Source organism: Oncorhynchus mykiss, chromosome 11 (assembly GCF_013265735.2).
Source record: "Oncorhynchus mykiss isolate Arlee chromosome 11, USDA_OmykA_1.1, whole genome shotgun sequence".
Classification (NCBI taxonomy): domain Eukaryota; kingdom Metazoa; phylum Chordata; class Actinopteri; order Salmoniformes; family Salmonidae; genus Oncorhynchus; species Oncorhynchus mykiss.
Window position 1 is genome coordinate 49766034 of NC_048575.1, and position 20211 is coordinate 49786244.

Genomic DNA, 20211 nt, shown 5'->3' on the forward strand with positions numbered 1-20211 from the left:
TATATCTTCTAGATATAGGACAAACACTTCAAAACCTTGTTTCTTATCACTTTTTCTTATCACTGTTTTTCCTGTCTTTTTTGCCATTTATTAATGTGTTATTCAATCCGTTTCTCTGAGCTACAGGAGTAAAGGACAAATTCAATATTTTATTAAATATATATATATATATATTATACCTAAAGGGGTCCTACATTCAAAACCAGATAGCTAGTATGACCATCTTAAAACAATAACATATATCAGCTTAGAACCGCTTTGTTTGAGCCGACTTCGCCGTCAGACAGCGCGTGGCACCTATTTCACACTCTGGAGTCAGCCCTGTTCCAAATCGAATGCAATCATTTTCAGCCGGTGCAAACATGTCTACACGTGCTTCCGGGCGAGATTAATCGAGCCCCCTCATTGCTACCACTGTGCGTGCCCTAACAGTTGTGATCAAAACATAAACGAGTGCTGGTGGGTGCTGAGACTACGTTGTCCCAAACCGAGAGGAAAACGGAGTTGTTTGTGCAAACACGAAGTCCTACCAGTGAAATTATACCATTGACAGATTTGGGATACCTTGATTCAAGTACTGCAACTCTGTAAGTATTTCCTCAATGACAATTGCTCAAGATAGCGCAAGAAAGGATGCATACACACTAGTCTGCTGCACTGTTGGTCAGCGGTGGGGCTAGAAACTTCTCACAGCTGCAAATCTCTGAACATTTTCTGATAACACGTTGAGGGAAATGATCAAGTATAATGCTTCCCCCAACGTATTATAACTACTATGCACAGTCTTAAAAATATACATTGTTTTATTTTCTAGTGACATTTCGCTAGCTAGTTAGTTATATCAATCTATCTATTGTCTGGGAAGACATGCCATTGAGTTAGCTACTATAACTAGTTAACGTTATAGCTACCCAGCTAGTTAATGTTGTCACAATTCATGAGTCCCAGATTGTCACAAAACAAGTGGAAAAACAGAGGACGACATGTACTTTGACGTTGGTTCGAGCTTTTGCATAGTTAATATTCACTTTAGCTTGTTTAATGTATCTGTACTCTTGTGAAAGAAGAGTTACAATTTACATTGTCAACGCAAGTATTTTGATATTCAATTACGGGTCCTTACAATTTAATGTAATTTAATATCAAAATACATATAATGATGACATCAATTTAAATTGGGAATCTTCTTTCTCTAACTAGCTAATTTAACAGGTGTGAATGTCAGAAAATAAAATAAGGCAGACAACGCAAAATAAAGGCTCTTTTAGGTGCTTTGCATTAGCTCTCTCCTGGTTCAACACTCAACAGCTGAAAAACATCCTCATTGTGTTGCTGTTTCGGGTTGACTGGTTTGGTGTGCAGTACTCAATACAGCAGAGTAAGCAGCAGAGTGCAAAGACTAGCAGGTACTGGTCCCTGCCTATGGAATGTTATTGGAAACGTTAACAGGAGCCTAATTTCCCAAGGTTCCATGGCCCCAGCCAGGACTAGATATCGCGTTGATGGGCATGGGCAGCAAAGATTTTAAATGAGGATCAAGTGTGTATGACATTTTGTTTTGTAATCAGTGTTACAAATGCCTCTTGTGTAAGGGCAATTGACCTCAGATTTTTATGTCAAACAAAAAACAATTATTGCAAAGTTAAACAAACCATACCACTCTATGCACAATGACTACTTTTAACAATTTCACACAGAAATCGGCACTGTTCTTCAAGTAAATGTGTTTTTGTAAAATATTCTGTGGAAATGGTTAAAAGTATTTTGAAAGCATTCATTTCCCATCAACATGTTCCGGTTTTCCATGACCAAGACTCCTCTGCTCAGAGAGGGTTGTTTTGGAATTCAGTCGCTTCATAAGTGTCATAACTGAAACCATGTCTGCCGTAGCTCAGGTTTTTGGCACTGAGTAAATCCAATCAAGCTATAATAGTTGAGATCTTCTCTCCCTCTCAGACTTGATCGGTAAGACGTCTGAGGATATTATTGCTGTTTTGTATAACGTCTTACACGCACCCACACACTGCACACACACACCCAATCTTTGAAGAGTCTTATTAGCTTATTCTTGGGTGTCTGAATCTGTCATATCTAACACATTATCCCATAAAATGTTAGTCACAGGTATAGATGTAATCTTATAGAAATATAACCGTCACGTCACCATATTATTTAGGCCATATGCTGAAGACGGTGCAGTCAATGGATTGTCTCGTCAGTGATTTGAAGAAACTGCACAACACCAATGACAGCAGCAACTGAGAACAGATGTCGAAGTAAAGATGTGAAACATGAGCAGCTGAGTATTACCCTGCCTGTTCCCATCAGCCCACATATCCATCTCTCTTCTCTCATTTCAACTCAATTTCACCCCTCTTTTCTATGCCACACCAGGGAGGAGGACTGTCTGAATCAAGTGCATATTGTGTCGCAGTCCTGTGGAATAGAGAAGGTTAATTTAAAACACTGATGATGAAAGAAACAAATCCAGAGGCTTCTACATTTAGCCATGTCTGAAATAAAAGTGCTTTACCCAGAGAGAGTGCAGAATTGAATGTCCTCTGGGCTTCTTTCTTCCTCAACCATTTGATGTGCTATGAAAATAATTTGAGCGTGGGTGGGCAGATTTTTGCTGCCCCGTAAGAGGTTTACAGTGCATTTATCATACTTAGGTTGTACAGTAGGCTAATAGCCAGTAGCCACATTGTTTACCAAATTCCCAAATGAGTTCCATATAAAAGCCATAAATCAATTTGCCTCTGGTCATTTCCATATTAAAGGACCCATGAGCACCAACTTGAAGCTCATAGGAGCATATCAAATGAAAGCTAAGATTCTATATGTACATTTTCCAACCATTTTCTGTACTAAAAATGAGGAATAAGCAAAGGCTTTGATTTCTGCTCAAACAGATGGAAAAGAGGTCTTAGAAAACATCTACCAGGAAAAAGTCTTAAGGTATTAGGACCCTTGCCAACTAATATTAACACTTATATTTAGTTTTGGATAAATTATTTGTCTTCTCTAAGTTTAAGAAACATTGCCTTGTGCCTGTTACATATCTTTGAGATATTTCCCATTTCTCTCCCCCATGAGGATAATGAAGTAATAAGTAAAGTTAGACCTATCAATTAGTCAATGTTTTTACTGATATCAATTTTTTTAAATTAATTAGTAAGCGACTAAAACTTGAAATTCTGTTACCAGATCGAAACGGAATTTCTGCAGTTGAATTGGCTACAATGGCAGGGCTCGACATTAATGCTTGTCCTCTTGTCCGGGACAAGTAAAACAAATAGTTGGGCAAGAAGAATATAGATTTAAAGATGTACTATGCAGAAATCGCTCCGCCATTTCCTTTTTGCTAAAATTGTAATATTTCGCCTTATTTCAGTTTATTTGACTAAACAATAAGTCATTGTGTTGAGAATCATTGTACCATTGAAACGGCTGTGAAATATTGTTTCCATAACCAGCTGATTTTGAAGCTGATGTACAAAACCCGAAAGTTAGACCCACAAACAAAACTTCAGAACTGGAAGCGTAGAAATAGTACACACAACATATGTACCGCTTCTTACAGTCGTGGCCAAAAGTTGAGAATGACAAATATTAATTTCCACAAAGTTTTCTGCTTCAGTGTCTTTAGATATTTTTGTCAGATGTGGAATACTGAATTATAATTTCAAGCATTTCATAAGTGTCAAAGGCTTTTGTTGACAATTACATGAAGTTGATGCAAAGTGTCAATATTTGCAGTGTTAACCCTTCTTTTTCATGACCTCTGCAATCCGCCCTGGCCTACTGTCAATTAACTTCTGGCAGCCCATTCTGGCAGCCCATTGATGGCAGCCCATTCTTGCATAATCAATGCTTGGAGTTTGTCAGAATTTGTGGGGTTTTGTTTGTCCACCCGCCTCTTGAGGATTGACCACAAGTTCTCAATGGGATTAAGGTCTGGGGAGTTTCCTGGCCAAGGACCCAAAATATCGATGTTTTGTTCCCCGAGCCACTTAGTAATAACTTTTGCCTTATTGCAAGGTGCTCCATCATGCTGGAAAAGGCACTGTTCCTGGACGGTTGGGAGAAGTTGCTCCCGGAGGATGTGTTGGTATCATTCTTTATTCGTGGCTGTGTTCTTCGGCAAAATTGTGAGTTAGCCCACTCCCTTGGCTGAGAAGCAATCCCACACATGAATGGTCTCAGGATGCTTTACTGTTGGCATGATACAGGACTGATGGTAGCGCTCACCTTGTCTTCTCCGGACAAGCTTTTTTCCGGATGCCTCAAACAATCGGAAAGGGGATTCATCAGAGAAAATGACTTTATCCCAGTCCTCAGCAGTCCAATCCCTGTACCTTTTGCAGAATATCAGTCTGTCCCTGATGTTTTTCCTGGAGAGAAGTGGCTTCTTTGCTGCCCTTCTTGACACCAGGCCATCCTCCAAAAGTCTTTGCCACCCTGTATGTGCAGATTCACTCACACCTGCCTGCTGCCATTCATGAGCAAGCTCTGTACTGGTGGTGCCCCAATCCCCCCCAATCCATCAACTTTAGGCGACGGTTCCTGTCGCTTGCTGGACTTTCTTGGGTGCCCTGAAGCCGCCTTCACAAGAATTGAACTGCTTTCCTTGAAGTTCAAGATGATCCGAAAAATGGTTGATTTAGGTGCAATCTTACTGGCAGCAATATCCTTGCCTGTGAAGCCCTTTTTGTGCAAAGCAATGATGACTGCATGTGTTTCCTTGCAGTTAACCATGGTTTACAGAAGAATAATAATGATTCCAAGCACCCCCCTCATTTTGAAGCTTCCAGTCTGTTATTCGAACTCCATCAGCATGACAGAGTGATCTCCAGCCTTGTTCTCGCCAATACGCACACCTGTGTTAACGAGAGAATCATTGACATGATGTCAGCTGGTCCTTTTTGTGGCAGGGCTGAAATGCAGTGGAATTTTTTTTTTCTTTCTGGGATTCAGTTCATTTGCATGGCAAAGAGGGACTTTGCAATTCATCTGATCACTCTTCATAACATTCTGGAGTATATGCAAATTGGCATCATACAAACTGAGGCAGCAGACTTTGTGAAAATTAATATTTGTGTCATTCTCAAAACTTTTGGCCACGACTGTAGACTTGGTTTCAATGGAATGAAAGATCTATAACTCACATTTCTGTGAATTTGGTCGGATTGCCCAAAAGGTTACATATTGTAGCTTTAAGATAAAATAAAATAAGATGTTATTTGTCACATGCGCTGAATACGAAGGGTGTAGACCTTACAGTGAAATGCTTACTTACAAGCCCTTAACCAACTATGCAGTTAAGAAAAATAAGTGATAAGTAATAAATAATTAAAGAGCAGCAGTAAAAGAACAATAGCGAGGCTATATACAGGGGGTACCAGTACAGAGGTGTTTAGTCCCAGGGTCCTTAGCCTGTCTGAATGGACAAGTAAAAAAAATATCACATTATCAAACAATTACTCCGATCAGAATTGAATCACCTAACTTGAATCTGAGCGGAGGCCGTCAGCATTTTTAAAACTATTTAACTTTGTCATTTTATGAAGCGTCTTGTTTCAAAGTAGCCTAGACTAGTCAAAATACGACCATAGAAATGTTGAGGGAATTATTTTATTAACCCTTAATACGACATTGAAACCAGCATTTTTCTCAATTGCTATTGGTCTTCAAATCAACTTTCTTTCATTGTCCAGCTGCCAAAGGCATAATCCTAGTCACATTAATAACCCATGCTAGTTGATGCATCTTTAGATCTCCCTTTTACATTTTTAACTGATATTTTCATCTCTGTCACATGCTCTCAAAAGCCCTTTTGAGAGGAATGTTTTCCCGCTAATTGCATTTTGGAACATTTGTGCATAGCCTACAGCCATGTGCACATTGTTGAGCTTATAATATGAAGAAAAACAACTATCAACATTTTAATTTAAGCTAAACGGTCTGATCTGATGCATCAGCCTTATTGATTTTTTTTAATAAGGCTTCATGAATTTTGGATCTGTCGTCCCAAAACTGTCCAAGAGTTCAACAAGACTGTCCAAGAGCCATCCAACAGGAGAGCCTTAAAGGGTAGTGTTGTATTTTGAGACAGGCTTGAATATGCAAAGAAGCCACTAGGCAGTGTAGGCAACATTTTGTCTGATTCTCTATGGTAAAAAAAAAATGAAAAGTGCAGTTGTAGAGGTTAGTACAGTACACAGTAGAGTACACTAAATTTGAGTACTGTTCTACTGACCTTTACTGTACGGAACTGTACTGTAGTGTGCTGTACTATACTGAGCTCTACTATGCTGTACTTTGATGTCCAAACGTGTGTGAGACAGACGTCTATGATTCGTTCAGATTTGGTCCGAACCAACCAAATTTGGTCTTGTTTGGGGTCAGAGCTCATTAAAATAATAGCCAGTGTGTAGAAAAATATGCAAAGGAGGATATTGCGTATTTATGCCTTTTGTGTACCTATTTAGGATACACTGCTATGAAGAGAATGACATTCATATCCATAATTCTGCATTTCTGTGTAGTTCAGATCAGGGACCCATGAGGAAATTCTGTTACTTCAATTTAATTACCAGGTGTAAATCTACTTCACTTACTGCACTTAAATAACAAAAAGAGATTTGTTCAATGTCCATGTGTCATGTCATAGCTGACTCCCCATTCTTTCTGCAGACATCCTTGAATCTTATTTCGGAGCGGATGTTTAAGAGTTTTTGGAAAACATGGACACATGCAACTGAGGGAGATTTTACCAAACTGCATCTGCACAGTTCTTCCAGTAAATGTGTTTTTTGTCAAATGTTCTGGGTAAATTGTTCAAAGTAGTCCCTGTGCATAGTTTTTGGTTTGTTAAACTTTGAAATCAGTGGTTTTTGTTTGGCATACATTTTCAGCGCAATCCCGTTACTGTGGAATTGCACCTCTATAGTTGTTAGTGTCACAGTAGGCTCGGTTTGGAGCAGGTGTGGGCATAAATAGGTCTACCTCCTGAGATGAATACCAGCTATCTACACTTTTATTTTCTTTGCTACTCAATATTCTTCAGCACTCAACTGTATGGCTCATTGAAGTCAGCCTCTTACAGTTTTCAGCCTGACTGAAATAGACCATCAGAGCCAGAGAGGCTTTTTTGTATTGACTGTTTTACCGGGACTGAAATATTCATGCCCATGTTTTTGAACAGGCACCACTAGGGTTCCACATTTTGGGGAATATTCAGAGGTGGAAACTTTCCGTGGGAATTAACGGGAATATGTGGGAATTAATACCATTTAAATGTAGATGTTTTTTTTGCATGGGATATATTTACCATATTAAATAGAGACATAAAGAAACATAAACCTTTTACCTTATCAAATCAAATGTATTTATATAGCCCTTCTTACATCGGCTGATATCTCAAAGTACTGTACAGAAACCCAGCCTAAAACCCCAGACAGCAAGCAATGCAGGTGTAGAAGCGAAAACGTTTTCAACATCTCTGTAAAATGATAGTCTAGAAACTAAAGCTTTGGTGGTCTTCCTCTCAGGCTTCCATGTCTTCTCCCTGGACCTCCTCAATGTCTACCTCTTGAACATCAGGCTCTGAGGCCTCATCTTCACTGTCACTTTCTGACCTGGTTGAGGATGGCTCATTGTCAGGCTCAAAAAGCCTCAAATTTGCCCGGATGGCCACCAATGTTTCGTTTCAACCCTTGTGTTGGTCAGCCTGTTGCGTGCTTTGATGTGTGTGTGTGTGTGTGTGTGTGTGTACCTAAAATATGACTAGTTGCACTCTGAGGAAACTGATGTTGGTGGGATTTGGAGGATGATGGAGGCAAAAGTGGAAAGAGTTTCACATCCACAAAGTTCCTTCCACCAGGTGGCTGCTGAGATACGTTGGCACGACTGCCATATTGCATCTCCCTCCCAAAGCCCTTGCTTGGAAGTGTCCTTTGCCTGGAAGTGTCCTTTGCCAGACTGGCAAGAACCTTGCCCTAATTTAGTCCAAGGTGGCAAGACATGGTAGTGATGACACCATAGGCCTTGTTGATCTCTGCACCAGACAGGATGCTCTTGCCAGCATACTTGGCGTCCAACATGTACACTACGGCGTGTATGGGCTTCAGGCAGTAGCCTTCACACTTTGTGATATATTTCAGAACTGCAGTTTCCTCTGCTTGGAGCAACAGTTAAGTGGGCAGGGCAGTATGGATTTCTTCTCTTACGTCTTCAAGCAAAGTCTGAACATCAGACAGGATTGCGTTGTCCCCCTCAATCCGTGCAATGGCTACTGCTATAGGTTTCAGGCTGCTCACCACTCTCTCCCAAAATACATCATCCAGGAGGATCCTCTTGATGGGGTTGTCCATATTGGCAGACGGTGATATGGCCATTTCTTGGAGAGACTCCTTTCCCTCCAGGAGACTGTCAAATATGATGACAACACCACCCCAACGGGTGTTGCTGGGCAGCTTCAATGTGGTGCTCTTATTCTTCTCACTTTGCTTGGTGAAGTAGATTGCTGCTATAACTTGATGACCATTCGCATACCTAACCATTTCCTTGGCTCCCTTGTAGAGTGTATCCATTGTTTTCAGTGCCATGCTGTCCTTGAGGAGAGAATTCAATGCATTAGCAGCACAGCCAATGGGTGTGATGTGAGGGTAGGACTCCTCCACTTTAGACCAAGCAGCCTTCATGTTCGCAGCATTGTCTGTCACCAGTGCAAATACCTTCTGTGGTCCAAGGTCATTGATGACTGCCTTCAGCTCATCTGCAATGTAGAGACCGGTGTGTCTGTGCACTTGTAGAATACTGGTTGAGGGGTGGAGATGATGTAGTTAATTATTCCTTGCCCACGAACATTCAACCTCCCATCAGAGATGATTGCAATACAGTCTGCTTTCTCTATGATTTGCTTGACCTTCACTTGAACTCTGAACTCTGCATCCAGCAAATGAGTAGATAAAGCATGTCTGGTTGGAGGGGTGTATGCTGGGCGAAGAACATTCAGAAATGTTTTCCAATACACATTGCCCGTGAACATCAGAGGTGAACCAGTTGCATACACAGCTCGAGCAAGACAAGACATTCATCAGCATATCTCTGACTACGTTCCTCCATTGAGTCAAAAAACAACTTCTGATTCCAGGAGGACCATGAGCTGTTGCTATCGATAAGGTGTCAGATTCATAATTTTCACCTCAAATCGAAGTAGAGGGACTTTTGTCAGATGTTGTGAGAGCTGAGGGAACTTTATGCACTTGGCCAGATTATTCTGCATCTTTGTTGCGTTCTTTACATTAGCTGCAGTGAAATGTCTCAACACTTCAGATAGTGCCCATTGCATTTTCCTGTAAAGATTAGAAAAAATGAGTAAAAAAAAAAACAAATACAAATAGTTAAGCAGTTAGATTAAACAACTCCTTTGTAAGATAAATGTTTTCAAATGAAACAGGTGAATTAACACTCCTCCGTTAGCTGGCTCAAGCGAGCTAAAACCCCCAAATTATAGCAAAAACTAACTAGCAGAAATTGTTAACAAGTTAGAAATGATTTAAACACTTTGCTGTAGGCTACTATTTACTAGTTAACAAAAAATCATGCATGTCATGTAAAATATATTTACCCCACCCAGTATTGTAATCAAATCTTACCGGAAAGCATGTAGTCCTTGGCTCACAGTGTAGTAGTGTGGGCTCAATAGCATCTCATTAGTGTGCAAGATCTTGAGAATCAGCTGTACATGTGATGGAAGAGTGCACTGAACATGGGATGGAAGAATGCACTGCATGCACAGGGTTGCAATTCCATTGAATTGTGGATAGTTTAACCAAAATATGCCACAAGACCTAGAATTGCCTTATGTGTATCCCACAAAAGGTTCACTGTTATAAGCTAACTTTTTTTGATACATTTAATAAAAATCCCCCAAATTCCAGGGCTTATCTTCCCATGGAAAATTTCTGAATTTTTGGAAATTTACCAGAACGTTTCCAACCCTAGGCACCACATTCTCTTATTTCACTGTGTTTTGAGCAAGCATCAAGAGGCTCTCTTCTTTCAGACACTATTCTTCGGCTCCCCCAAGAAGGACTTGCTAGGTCCCTTGGGGTAGTCGCTGGTTGCTGCAGGCTAGTTAGTTGACAATATGGTGGTAATGGTGACCGTGGTTGAGTCTTTTACCCCAGCACCAGTTCAGTTCAGTGGTAGGCCTATGTGATCAGTGGTTTAGAGACACATGCACAAAATCCAGAGGTTTTGTTGTTGCGATATCCCCCAAGGCTGGCCTGCTGCTAGTCCAATGGACCTGGGGTGTACGATAATATCACTGATTGTGGATCTGAATTGGCTGCTATCTGGAGGTCTACTAGCCTAAATGGCTAGAGCCCCACTAGTTTGTGTTTTTGGAAGCTGTGCAGATTGTGTTCACTTTACCTGCATGAAAGTTGTGTGTTTTTTAAGCACAGATTCAGCTACGTTAGTCTATCTGCCTTGTCCAGGTTGTCCTACTTGCAAAGTGTGCTGCCATTTACTCTCTGGCCTCCCCATTACTGTCATCAGAGCCCCTGTGGCTCTGTCTGATGGGTGTAGAGGATGGGACTGTGATTGCAGCTGCTCAGTGCTCACTCATGCATGGGAACATGATGCGTCCTTTACCTCTCCGGGCAGAGGCACTCTACTGCAGCTGCTATACACTCACAGACCCAAATCCAACCTGGTTTCAGTGAGGACGTTCTTATTTCTTACTTGTGTTAATGTGTGTATAGGAAATCAGCTAGGCCTGCACACACACGAGCCCAGTTGAAAAAATTATCGGCCGATATTAGCCTTTCAAAATATTTATTGGTCTTTATTCCACAGATCAAGCGCCAATAATATAAACATACGTCTGTGGTAATTTTCTGAAAAATGTCAGTGATTGCCTGAAAAAGGCACTTTACGAACTGCTCGTTAAACGTCATTCAGCTATAGGTCACAACGTGAGAGAGTAGTAATGGTGGTTTGACGAGGAGTACCTTGCCACAGGCAGCGTATTTTAACTGGAGTTGCTTATTTTCCATCCCGAGAATTGACCACTTTTCTCCCGGGTAACCCAGTATTTCCTGCAAAAGATGGAAGTGTCATTCAAAAGCATTATAAAGCATGTAAATAGGCCTATGTCAGGATTTCATTAGATCTTTGATTCGAAAATTCAAAACTGATGCAACCTGAGCCTGATTTAAAGACATTTTATGACCACTACATTAAATACATTTAATGAGCCCCAGCCCAAATGAATTTGCAGTTATCCAATACATACAGTGCCTTTGGAAAGTATTCAGACCCCTTGACATTTTCCACACTTTAAGTTACACACACACACTTTAGATTAAGGCTGTATGTATGTATATGTGTGTATGTATGTATGTATGTATGTATATGTATGTATATATATATATGTATATATATATATATATATATATATATAATACCCCATAATGACAAAGCGAAAACATGTTTTTCGAAATCGTTGCAAATGTATTAAATAAAAAACAGATACCTTATTTAGGAAATACCGCCTTTCAGACCCTTTGCTATGAGACTTGAAATTGATCTCGGGTGCATCCTGTTTTCATTGATCATCCATGATGTTTCTTCAACTTGATTGGAGTCCACCTGTGGCAATTTCAATTGATTGGACATGATTTGGAATGGCACACACATGTCTATATAAGGTCCCACAGTTGACAGTACATGTCAGAGCAAAAACCAAGCCATGAGGTTGAAGGAATTGTCCGTAGAACTCCAAGACAGGATTTTGTCAAGGCATAGATCTGGAGAAGGGTACCAAAATATGTCTGCATCATTGAAGGTCCCCAAGAACACAGTGGTCCCCAAATGATGGAGGCAAGACCTTAGTCAGGGAGGTGACCAAGAACCCGACGGTCACTCTGACAGAGCTCCAGAGTTCCTCTGTGGAGATGGGAGAACCTTCCAGAAGTACAACCATCTCTGCAGCCCTCTACCATTCAGGCCTTTATGGTAGTGGCCAAACGGAAGCCACCCTTTAATAAAAGGCACGACTGCCCGCTTGGAGTTTGCCAAAAGGCACGTAAAGACTCTCAGACCACAATAAACAAGATTCTCTGGTCTGATGAAACCATGATTGAACTCTTTGGCTTGAATGCCAAGTGTCAAATCTGGAGGACACCTGGCACCATCCCTATGGTGAAGCATGGTGGTGGCAGCATCATGCGGTGGGGATGTTTTAAGAGGCAGGGACTGGGAGACTAGTCTGGATCAAGGGGAAAGAGGAAGGTTCACCTACCAACAGGACAATGACCCTAAGCACACAGCCAAGACACGCAGGAGTGGCTTCGGTACAAGTCTCGGGAATGTCCTTGAGTGGCCCAGCCAGAGCCCGGACTTGAACCTGATCGAACATCTCTGGAGAGACCTGAAAATAGCTGCGCAGGGGTAACACTCCCCATCCGACCTGACAGTTTACATACAATACACTAAGTTGACTGTGCCTTTTAAGCAGCTTGGAAAATTCTGGAAAATGATGTCATGGCTTTAGAAGCTTCTGATAGGCTAATTGACCTTGTTTGAGTCAATTGGAGGTGTACCTGTGGATGTATTTCAAGGCCTACCTTCAAACTCAGTGCCTGATTGCTTGACATCATTGGGAAATCTAAATAAATCAGCCAAGACCTCAGAAAATAAATTGTAGACCTCCACAAGTCTGGTTCATCCTTGGGAGTAATTTCCAAACGCCTGAAGGTACCACGTTCATCTGTACAAACAATAGCACGCAAGTATAAACACCATGGGCCCACGCAGCCGTCATACCGCTCAGAAAGGAGACGCCTTCTGTCTCCTAGAGATGAACGTACATTGGTGCGAAAAGTGTAAATCAATCCCAGAACAACAGCAAAGGACTTTGGGAAGATGCTGGAGGAAACCAGTACAAAAGTATCTATATCCACAGTAAGATTAGTCCTATATCGACATAACCTGAAAGGCTGCTCAGCAAGGAAGAAGCCATTGCTCCAAAACCCCTAGTCTGGCATTTTAATAAGGTTTGCAACTGCACATGGGAACAAATGTCATACTTTTTGGAGAAATGTTCTCTGGTCTGATGAAACAAAAATAGAACTTCTTGGACATAATGACCATCGTTATGTTTGGAGGAAAAAGGGGCATGCTTGGAAGCCGAAGAACACCATCCCAACTGATGTACCGGGATGACAGCATCGTTGTGGGGGTGCTTTGCTGCAGGAGGGACTGGTGCACTTCACAAAATAGATGGCATCATGAGGATATATTGAAGCAACATCTCAAGGTTGCAATTCGGTATTCCAAATGGACAATGACCCCAAGCATACTTCCAAAGTTGTGGCAAAATGGCTTAAGGACAACCAAGTCAAGATATTGGAGTGGTCATCACAAAGCCCTGACCTCAATCCTATTGAAAATGTGTGGGCAGAACCAAAAACGTGTTTGCGAGCAAGGAGGCCTACAAACCTCACTCAGTTACACCAGCTCTGTCAGGAGGAATGGGCCAAAATTTAACCAACTTATTGTGGGAAGCTTGTAGACGTCTTTGTCCATCCAATGTAGAACACCTTGCACTGTGGACATTCCAATCTGTAGATGACATGAGTGGTTTTGCAGTTAATGAAATGCTTGACTTGATACTTTTAGAAGCTGTGTCAACAAAATACTTTCCCTATGCAATATTTCTGCAATGGTTGCACTGATTGCCCCTGGGTTTGTGGTCCAGCCAAGTTTTGTTTTGAGTCAATAGGAAGATGGCTGTGGACAAATTTGTCATTTAGGGTAGAACATCTCGTAAAGCTTATGGCTGGTGGCTCTGGGAAGACTTTGCGTAGTAGCGTGTCACTTTGGATGATTCCCCAATTCTTTTTTTTAATAACTATTTTAATGTTCTCTGCTTCAGTGCTATATTTTGTAACAAAGTACCCTCTCTCTGATACATCAGGAGGCGCTACCCTTCACAGCAAGTTCTCTCTCAAGTCATCCGGCTCTTCTACCTGCATCTTTCAGACCTGTGCGCTGTAGCCCTGATTTTCAAGAAGCGATTCTCTAATTCAGCAGATGTGACACTGTAGTCTGTTTCCTGATCACAAATTCTTCTGACTCTTTGGAATTGTCCATATAGAATGTTCTCTCTTAGCCTTTTTGGGTGGACGCTATCTGCCCTCAGAATGGTATTCCCATCTGTAGGCTTCCTAAAGATTGTGTGCAAGCAACCATTGTAATTTTTACTGATGTCAAGGTCCAGAAAATGAATGTTATCCTTGTTATACTCCATAGTTAGTTTGATGTTAGGGTTAATGCTCTTAATGTATTGGTGGAAGGAAATAAGTTCATATTCTGAGCCAGACCAGAACAGGCAAACATCATCAATATAGCATCCCCCGCCAAATAATCCAGTCAAATAATTGAGTTTTAGAATGATCCAAATTGAAGTAATTTTCCCAAGTCCAAACCAGAGTTGGAAGGGCTATAGCAAGCTCCCATGGAACATCCTTTTACCTGTTGGTCCTAAATTGGGTTGCAGAATTGCCGCAACTTTCAATAAATTCCTTGGTTTTCCAGAAATCCTGGTTAGAGGATCCAGATTCACTGCTTACTCCCTCCTGATTCCAGGAATCCTCCAACCAGGATTTTGGGCAAAGCAGGGAATTTATTGAAAGTTCCTTGAATTTTGCAACCGTAGTCCTGAAAGACAAAGATGTTGTTATTATTAGGAGTCCATTCATTCTGTGGGAGGCGTCTCAGTCTCAGGCTGGGTACTCAAGAAATGGTGCTTAGCTGCCAATCCTTGTTCATGTTCAATGGTGGTGTGTAGAGACTCCACATCCATGGTGACTAAAAAGGAAGCTGTACCTATATTGTTCAGTTGCTTAATTTTGTTCAACACAGCTGTGGTATCTTGAAGGGCAGAAATAAATAATTTCTCACCTTTCCTGTAGGGTCACGAGGTCCCATTGCTGTTATCTAGTGGACATTTTGCTCTATTGCCCTCAGCTATGTTTTGACTGTTGTGGTTTATGTTTGCTTTGTTCTAGTGTACTATAAAATAGATGGCTCTCCTATTCTTAACACTTTGCCCAGTCATATTCAATGTTAGAACTACCTCCTTTAAGGGTTCTGATGCTTCTAGCCTTGAGATGCATTTTTAATAACAGCTACATTATTTCATTTTTTTTATGTGTTTTATTGTTGCTTACTCTGTGTGGTCCAATGAATTCTGTAACCACTCCCTCTTCAACTCAGGGTTGATTTGAAAAAGCTGTTCATAAGAGGACGATATATTATCATATCTTTGTACTCCCTGACGAAGGCCATTCAGCTGAAACGCATCAGTTTTTAAACTTTGTTACCATTGAACATGCCATACAAATAAAGGCATTTGAATGAATTAAATGAAGAGTGCCTTGGTGTTTTTAAACTCTGCAGCTACAAAACAATAAACGTTACAATAAAAAAATTAGGTGACCTCCGAAAGCCAGAGAGATGTGTGAATTAGGCACGCATTCAGTCTTTTATATTACTGTAGCATAGGCTGTGCTGCAGTAAATGTAGGTCTACCTGTCACAATAAAAAATTATTACCATGAGATGATAGGTTCTACATACTGAGATGGGCTGAGCGTTGATGATTCATCATGCAGTGACCAGAAAGAAGGCCATAGAGAATCCAGATTTAGACATTGCATACAATTTTAACAGTTACATTTCACGTCATGCTGTTGGTATAAATAATTGATTTGTTTCTTAATAGTTTCTCAGTTATTTATGCTGGGAAAGGGGAGTGGTTTTGGGCGGTAAATCTCTGTAATTGGGTTCCCACCATTCAACCCTAATTTTATGAAGTAAATATTCAAAAGTACACTTTAAGCAAGCAGCCCTGTCGTCCTCACTTAGATAATGTTAGTAGCCAGCTAGGTAGTTAGCTTATCTAGCAATCTGTGATACTTATGTGTGAACACTGGACTGGTGCCAAAGTGAACACTCCTCCTTAATACAAAAACAATACTGTTACTGTCTGGGCCTATTATTGTAGCTAGTGTGCTTATTTAGTTAGTTTTCTGAAATACGGAATCTGCAAAAAGCAAGACAATTGGTGCAGAGCTATCATTCAGGCAGTGTGCTTGCATTCATGATGAGCTAAGTAGCTAATGTTAGCTAGCTAGTTAAATTAGAACGTGTGACTCAAACCAGTGCGGCAACCATTTGCCTGCATAAATGTTTAAAGTCATCAGCGCATGCCGTTTTCAGTTGAAATCTATAGCCAATACATTTTGTATTGAATAACAGTGTAATATGGCTTTTGTGTGTCGTGGTAATTCTACACAGGGACACTCAGTCGATCTTAAATGAATAATTTTTGATTATTAGCATGCTGGAGAGGTCACAGTCAAACTACCGGTACCGGTCTGAAGTGAGCTCCCCTGGGGCAGTTCCGTTAGTTCTCTTATTTTGCTTACACAGACAGACAAGTTATATTTGCATGATTTAGCTTATTCATAGTTAATTCATCATTAACGTTTGGTTCATGCATGTGACTGACCAATACCTCACAAAGCTTCTTCCCTCTAAGCTGAGACCTTGAAACTGAGAGATCCTTTTATTCTCAAAACACGGTTCTGGGCTTACTGCCTAATTGAAGATACTGATAGTGAGGATTAGTTCAGTCACTTACATGAACACAGAAATTGGTTATTAGAAAAGTACAAACATAACCATTTCTGTCACATGAGGTTGCCATAAAGTGTTTGTTTACCTTTTGACTGTTTCAAACACTAGTAAATCTACACAAGACAAAATGCTGACAACACATGGTGGTGACATAAGGAACGGCATATTACTGCATTTCAATGCTTATTTGTGAACTTGCGAACAGTACAGTTTCAGATGTACTTTGAGACAAAGTTTAATTAATTCAGTCAGCACACTCCCCAATGGGGTGGTTTAGCACAAACAATGTTGCATACTTCTTAACCACTGCCATAGACATAAGGTGTACCTAAGAAGGTAAACTAAACAAGTTTTGTATTTACTGTCGTATTTAGAGGACATAGTTGCATTTTGGTGGATATCCTGTAACCTACAAATAAAATGTTCTTAATGTTAATTTGAATATTTTGTTAAATCATCATTTAGAGTATCTTAATAAATCATCATATAGAGTATCTGTAGCAGAAGTTGTATAAAAGGTATGTTTTTCATTCTACCTCCTAAAATAAAAATATACATATCGGTGACTTTTGCCTTCATAAAATCGGTATCGGACCCAAAAATCCCATATTGGTCGGGCTCGCTTTCTCACACACACATTTGTTTTACCATCCTTGTGGGGACCAAACAATTGATTCCAATTCAAAATCCTATTTTCCCTAACCCGATCTCCTAAACCTACCCCCTAACCTTAATCCTAACCCTATACCTAACCCTCCTACGCCTAACCCAGACAGGATGACCACATCAGTGACTCAACCCACTCAGGTGACGCACCCCCTCCAGGGACGGCATGAGAGAGCCCCAGTAAAGCCAGTGACTCAGCCCCTGTAATAGGGTTAGAGGCAGAGAATCCCAGTGGAAAGAGGGGAACCGGCCAGGCAGAGACAGCAAGGGCGGTTCGTTGCTCCAGAGCCTTTCCGTTCACCCTCCCACTCCTGGGCCAGACTACACTCAATCATATGACCCACTGAAGAGATGAGTCTTCAGTAGAGACTTAAAGGTTGAGACCGAGTTTGCGTCTCTGACATGGGTAGGCAGACCGTTCCATAAAAATGGAGCTCTATAGGAGAAAGCCCTGCCTCCAGCTGTTTGCTTAAAAATTCTAGGGACAATTAGGAGGCCTGCGTCTTGTGACCGTAGCGTACGTGTAGGTATGTACGGCAGGACCAAATCAGAGAGATTGATAAAACAGTGTAAAGTGTCTTGATGGAGTGATACAGGAGGCCTCAGGCTCCACGGGCTAAACCATCTTTCCAAGGAATCTCCAGTCCGCTCAGTTACAGGCAATTTGAGGACAGTTTTACAGCAACTTAACAGCCATTTGCGTGTTCATTTGAATGCAACAACTGGCCTACATGATGTGGTTCCCTCAAATATTTAATTTGTCCTCAAGTGTTTGTGGTGTCCTGCTGTGTCAGGCAAGCTGGGCATTGCGTCCCTGATGGGGATTACAAACGCAGCTGGATCTGTAATGAAACATCAGTTTAAGGGAAACCCTTACTTGAAGCATTAAGATGTTTTATGCAACTCGTCCCAGTTCTTAACTTTATAGGTGGATGGTGTCGGCATCATTTGATTTTCATTCATTTTGGAGTAGAATTTCCAATGACGGCAAGCTTTACACCACTCCAACCAACGCTTGGCATTGTACATGGTGATCTTAGGCTTGTGTGCGGCCGCTCGGACATGGAAACCCATTTCATGACCCTCCCGACGAACCCTTCTTGTGCTAATGTTGCTTCCAGAGGCAGTTTGGAACTCTGTAGTGTGTGTTGCAACTGAGGACAGACTATTTTTATGCCCTTCAGCACTCTGCGGTCCTGTTCTGTCAGCTTTTGTGGCCTACCACTTCGTGGCTGAGCAATTGTTGCTCCTAGATGTTTCCACTTCACAATAACAGCACTTAGAGTTGACCGGGGCAGCTCAAGCAGGGCAGAAATTTGACGTACTGACTTATTGGAATCCTATGACGGTGCCACGTTGAAAGTCACTGAGCTCTTCAGTAAGGCCAATGTTTATCTATGGAGATTGCACGTCTATTGTGCTCAATTTTTATACACCTGTAACGGGTGTGGCTGAAATGACTGAATCCACTAATTTGAAAAGTTTTTCCATATATAGACACACCCTATGTTTGAATAAAATCAACTGTACTGTATGTAGGCTACTTAGCTTGTCTGATGCTTTAAACACTAAAATAAAAATTTTAAGACAGAAATTACTGAAGAGGGAGCCAGAGATTATAGCCTAACTAGAAGGAAAAAATACCTGTTCCCGACCCCCCCCCCCCCCCCCCCCCCCCCCCCCCCCCCCCCCTCCTGCTGCTGGCCTAATGCCCTTATGCTTCTGAAGTTGCCAGTAATAGGCTACACCAGCTGTCGGCAACCTTTTCCGTTTGGAGTGCCAAGTTATCCTACCATTTCAACTGATCTGCGTGCAAGGTTATGATTTTCATATGCACAGTTTCATTTATAATAAAGTCTTTACCTCAAAATCAATGTCATGTGGTTAATCAAAATATAAACTTAAAAGATAGAAATCTAAAAGTAACTTCTATTGCCATAGCCAATATGTAAATCTAGCCTACATAAAGCCAACAAATAAAAACAATGCAGCCTTCAGGTAGAAAATATTCTGATTTTAAAAATAAATATCCTATAAATCACATTGGCTATGCATGGCCTGTCTGCAAAGAACTTAAAACATTGTATCAACTATTAATTTGGTCCGGCCTGATGCTCTTGCTAGCAAACTTGCAACATTGTCTAAAATATTCTGGGCCCTCAGTTTTGCCAGTGAACTCCGGACAGACCAACACAGCTGTAGGCTACTTGCGCAAATCAGGTAGTACTTTTTTTATGATGTTTCCACCGGATCAGAGCATTACATTTTTTCCCCCCTTTCAGCTGAGTGGTTATGGGAAGGGAGAGAGCTGGAAAGATTTTTCAAATAGACTACATTGAGGAACTATAGTCATTCTCAATGGAAGTAAAAACAGCCGGCCTGCCCATTTACTATGAGTTTTTACATTCGTAACTTCAGTCAGAACATAACATTACATTTTTTAAAAGAGGGTTGTGTCAGCATCTGTGTCTCTTCCCCTTTGTCTCATGCTGTGCTTCAAAGTGCACACTTTGTGTGTTTCAAAGTGCTTAAAAAGTAATCAGTGTGGCTTACTTTTAATTATCCCTAATAAAATCACCTAGCTTCTCCATTCAGGTTGAGATAATGACACTCATAATGTGATCGCGGATCTAAATTGAAAATGTTAAACAGGAATGTTCTGATGAATAGAGGTAGCTTGTATTCTAGATATTGGGTCAAGGTCAGAATATCAGATATCTATGATGACATTTTTGTTACCCATAATAACAAATAAATAACTCACTATCTTTCTTTTTGGAGTAATACCAAAGCTATACAGTATATTCGGAAAGTATCCAGGCCCCTT

The 20211-nt window shown here is 41.0% G+C and overlaps 1 protein-coding gene across 2 annotated transcripts in view; it reads left to right on the plus strand.

Moving 5' to 3' along the window:
- The first annotated feature begins 303 nt into the window (after positions 1–303).
- The window catches only part of LOC110535841 (spermatid perinuclear RNA-binding protein), a 50864-nt gene continuing 30956 nt past the window's right edge, over positions 304–20211 (plus strand). For both annotated transcript variants that reach the window (XM_021621161.2, XM_021621162.2), the window contains exon 1: positions 304–587. The gene's annotated coding sequence lies outside the window, so the exon portion shown is untranslated. The remainder of the gene's footprint in view (positions 588–20211) is intronic.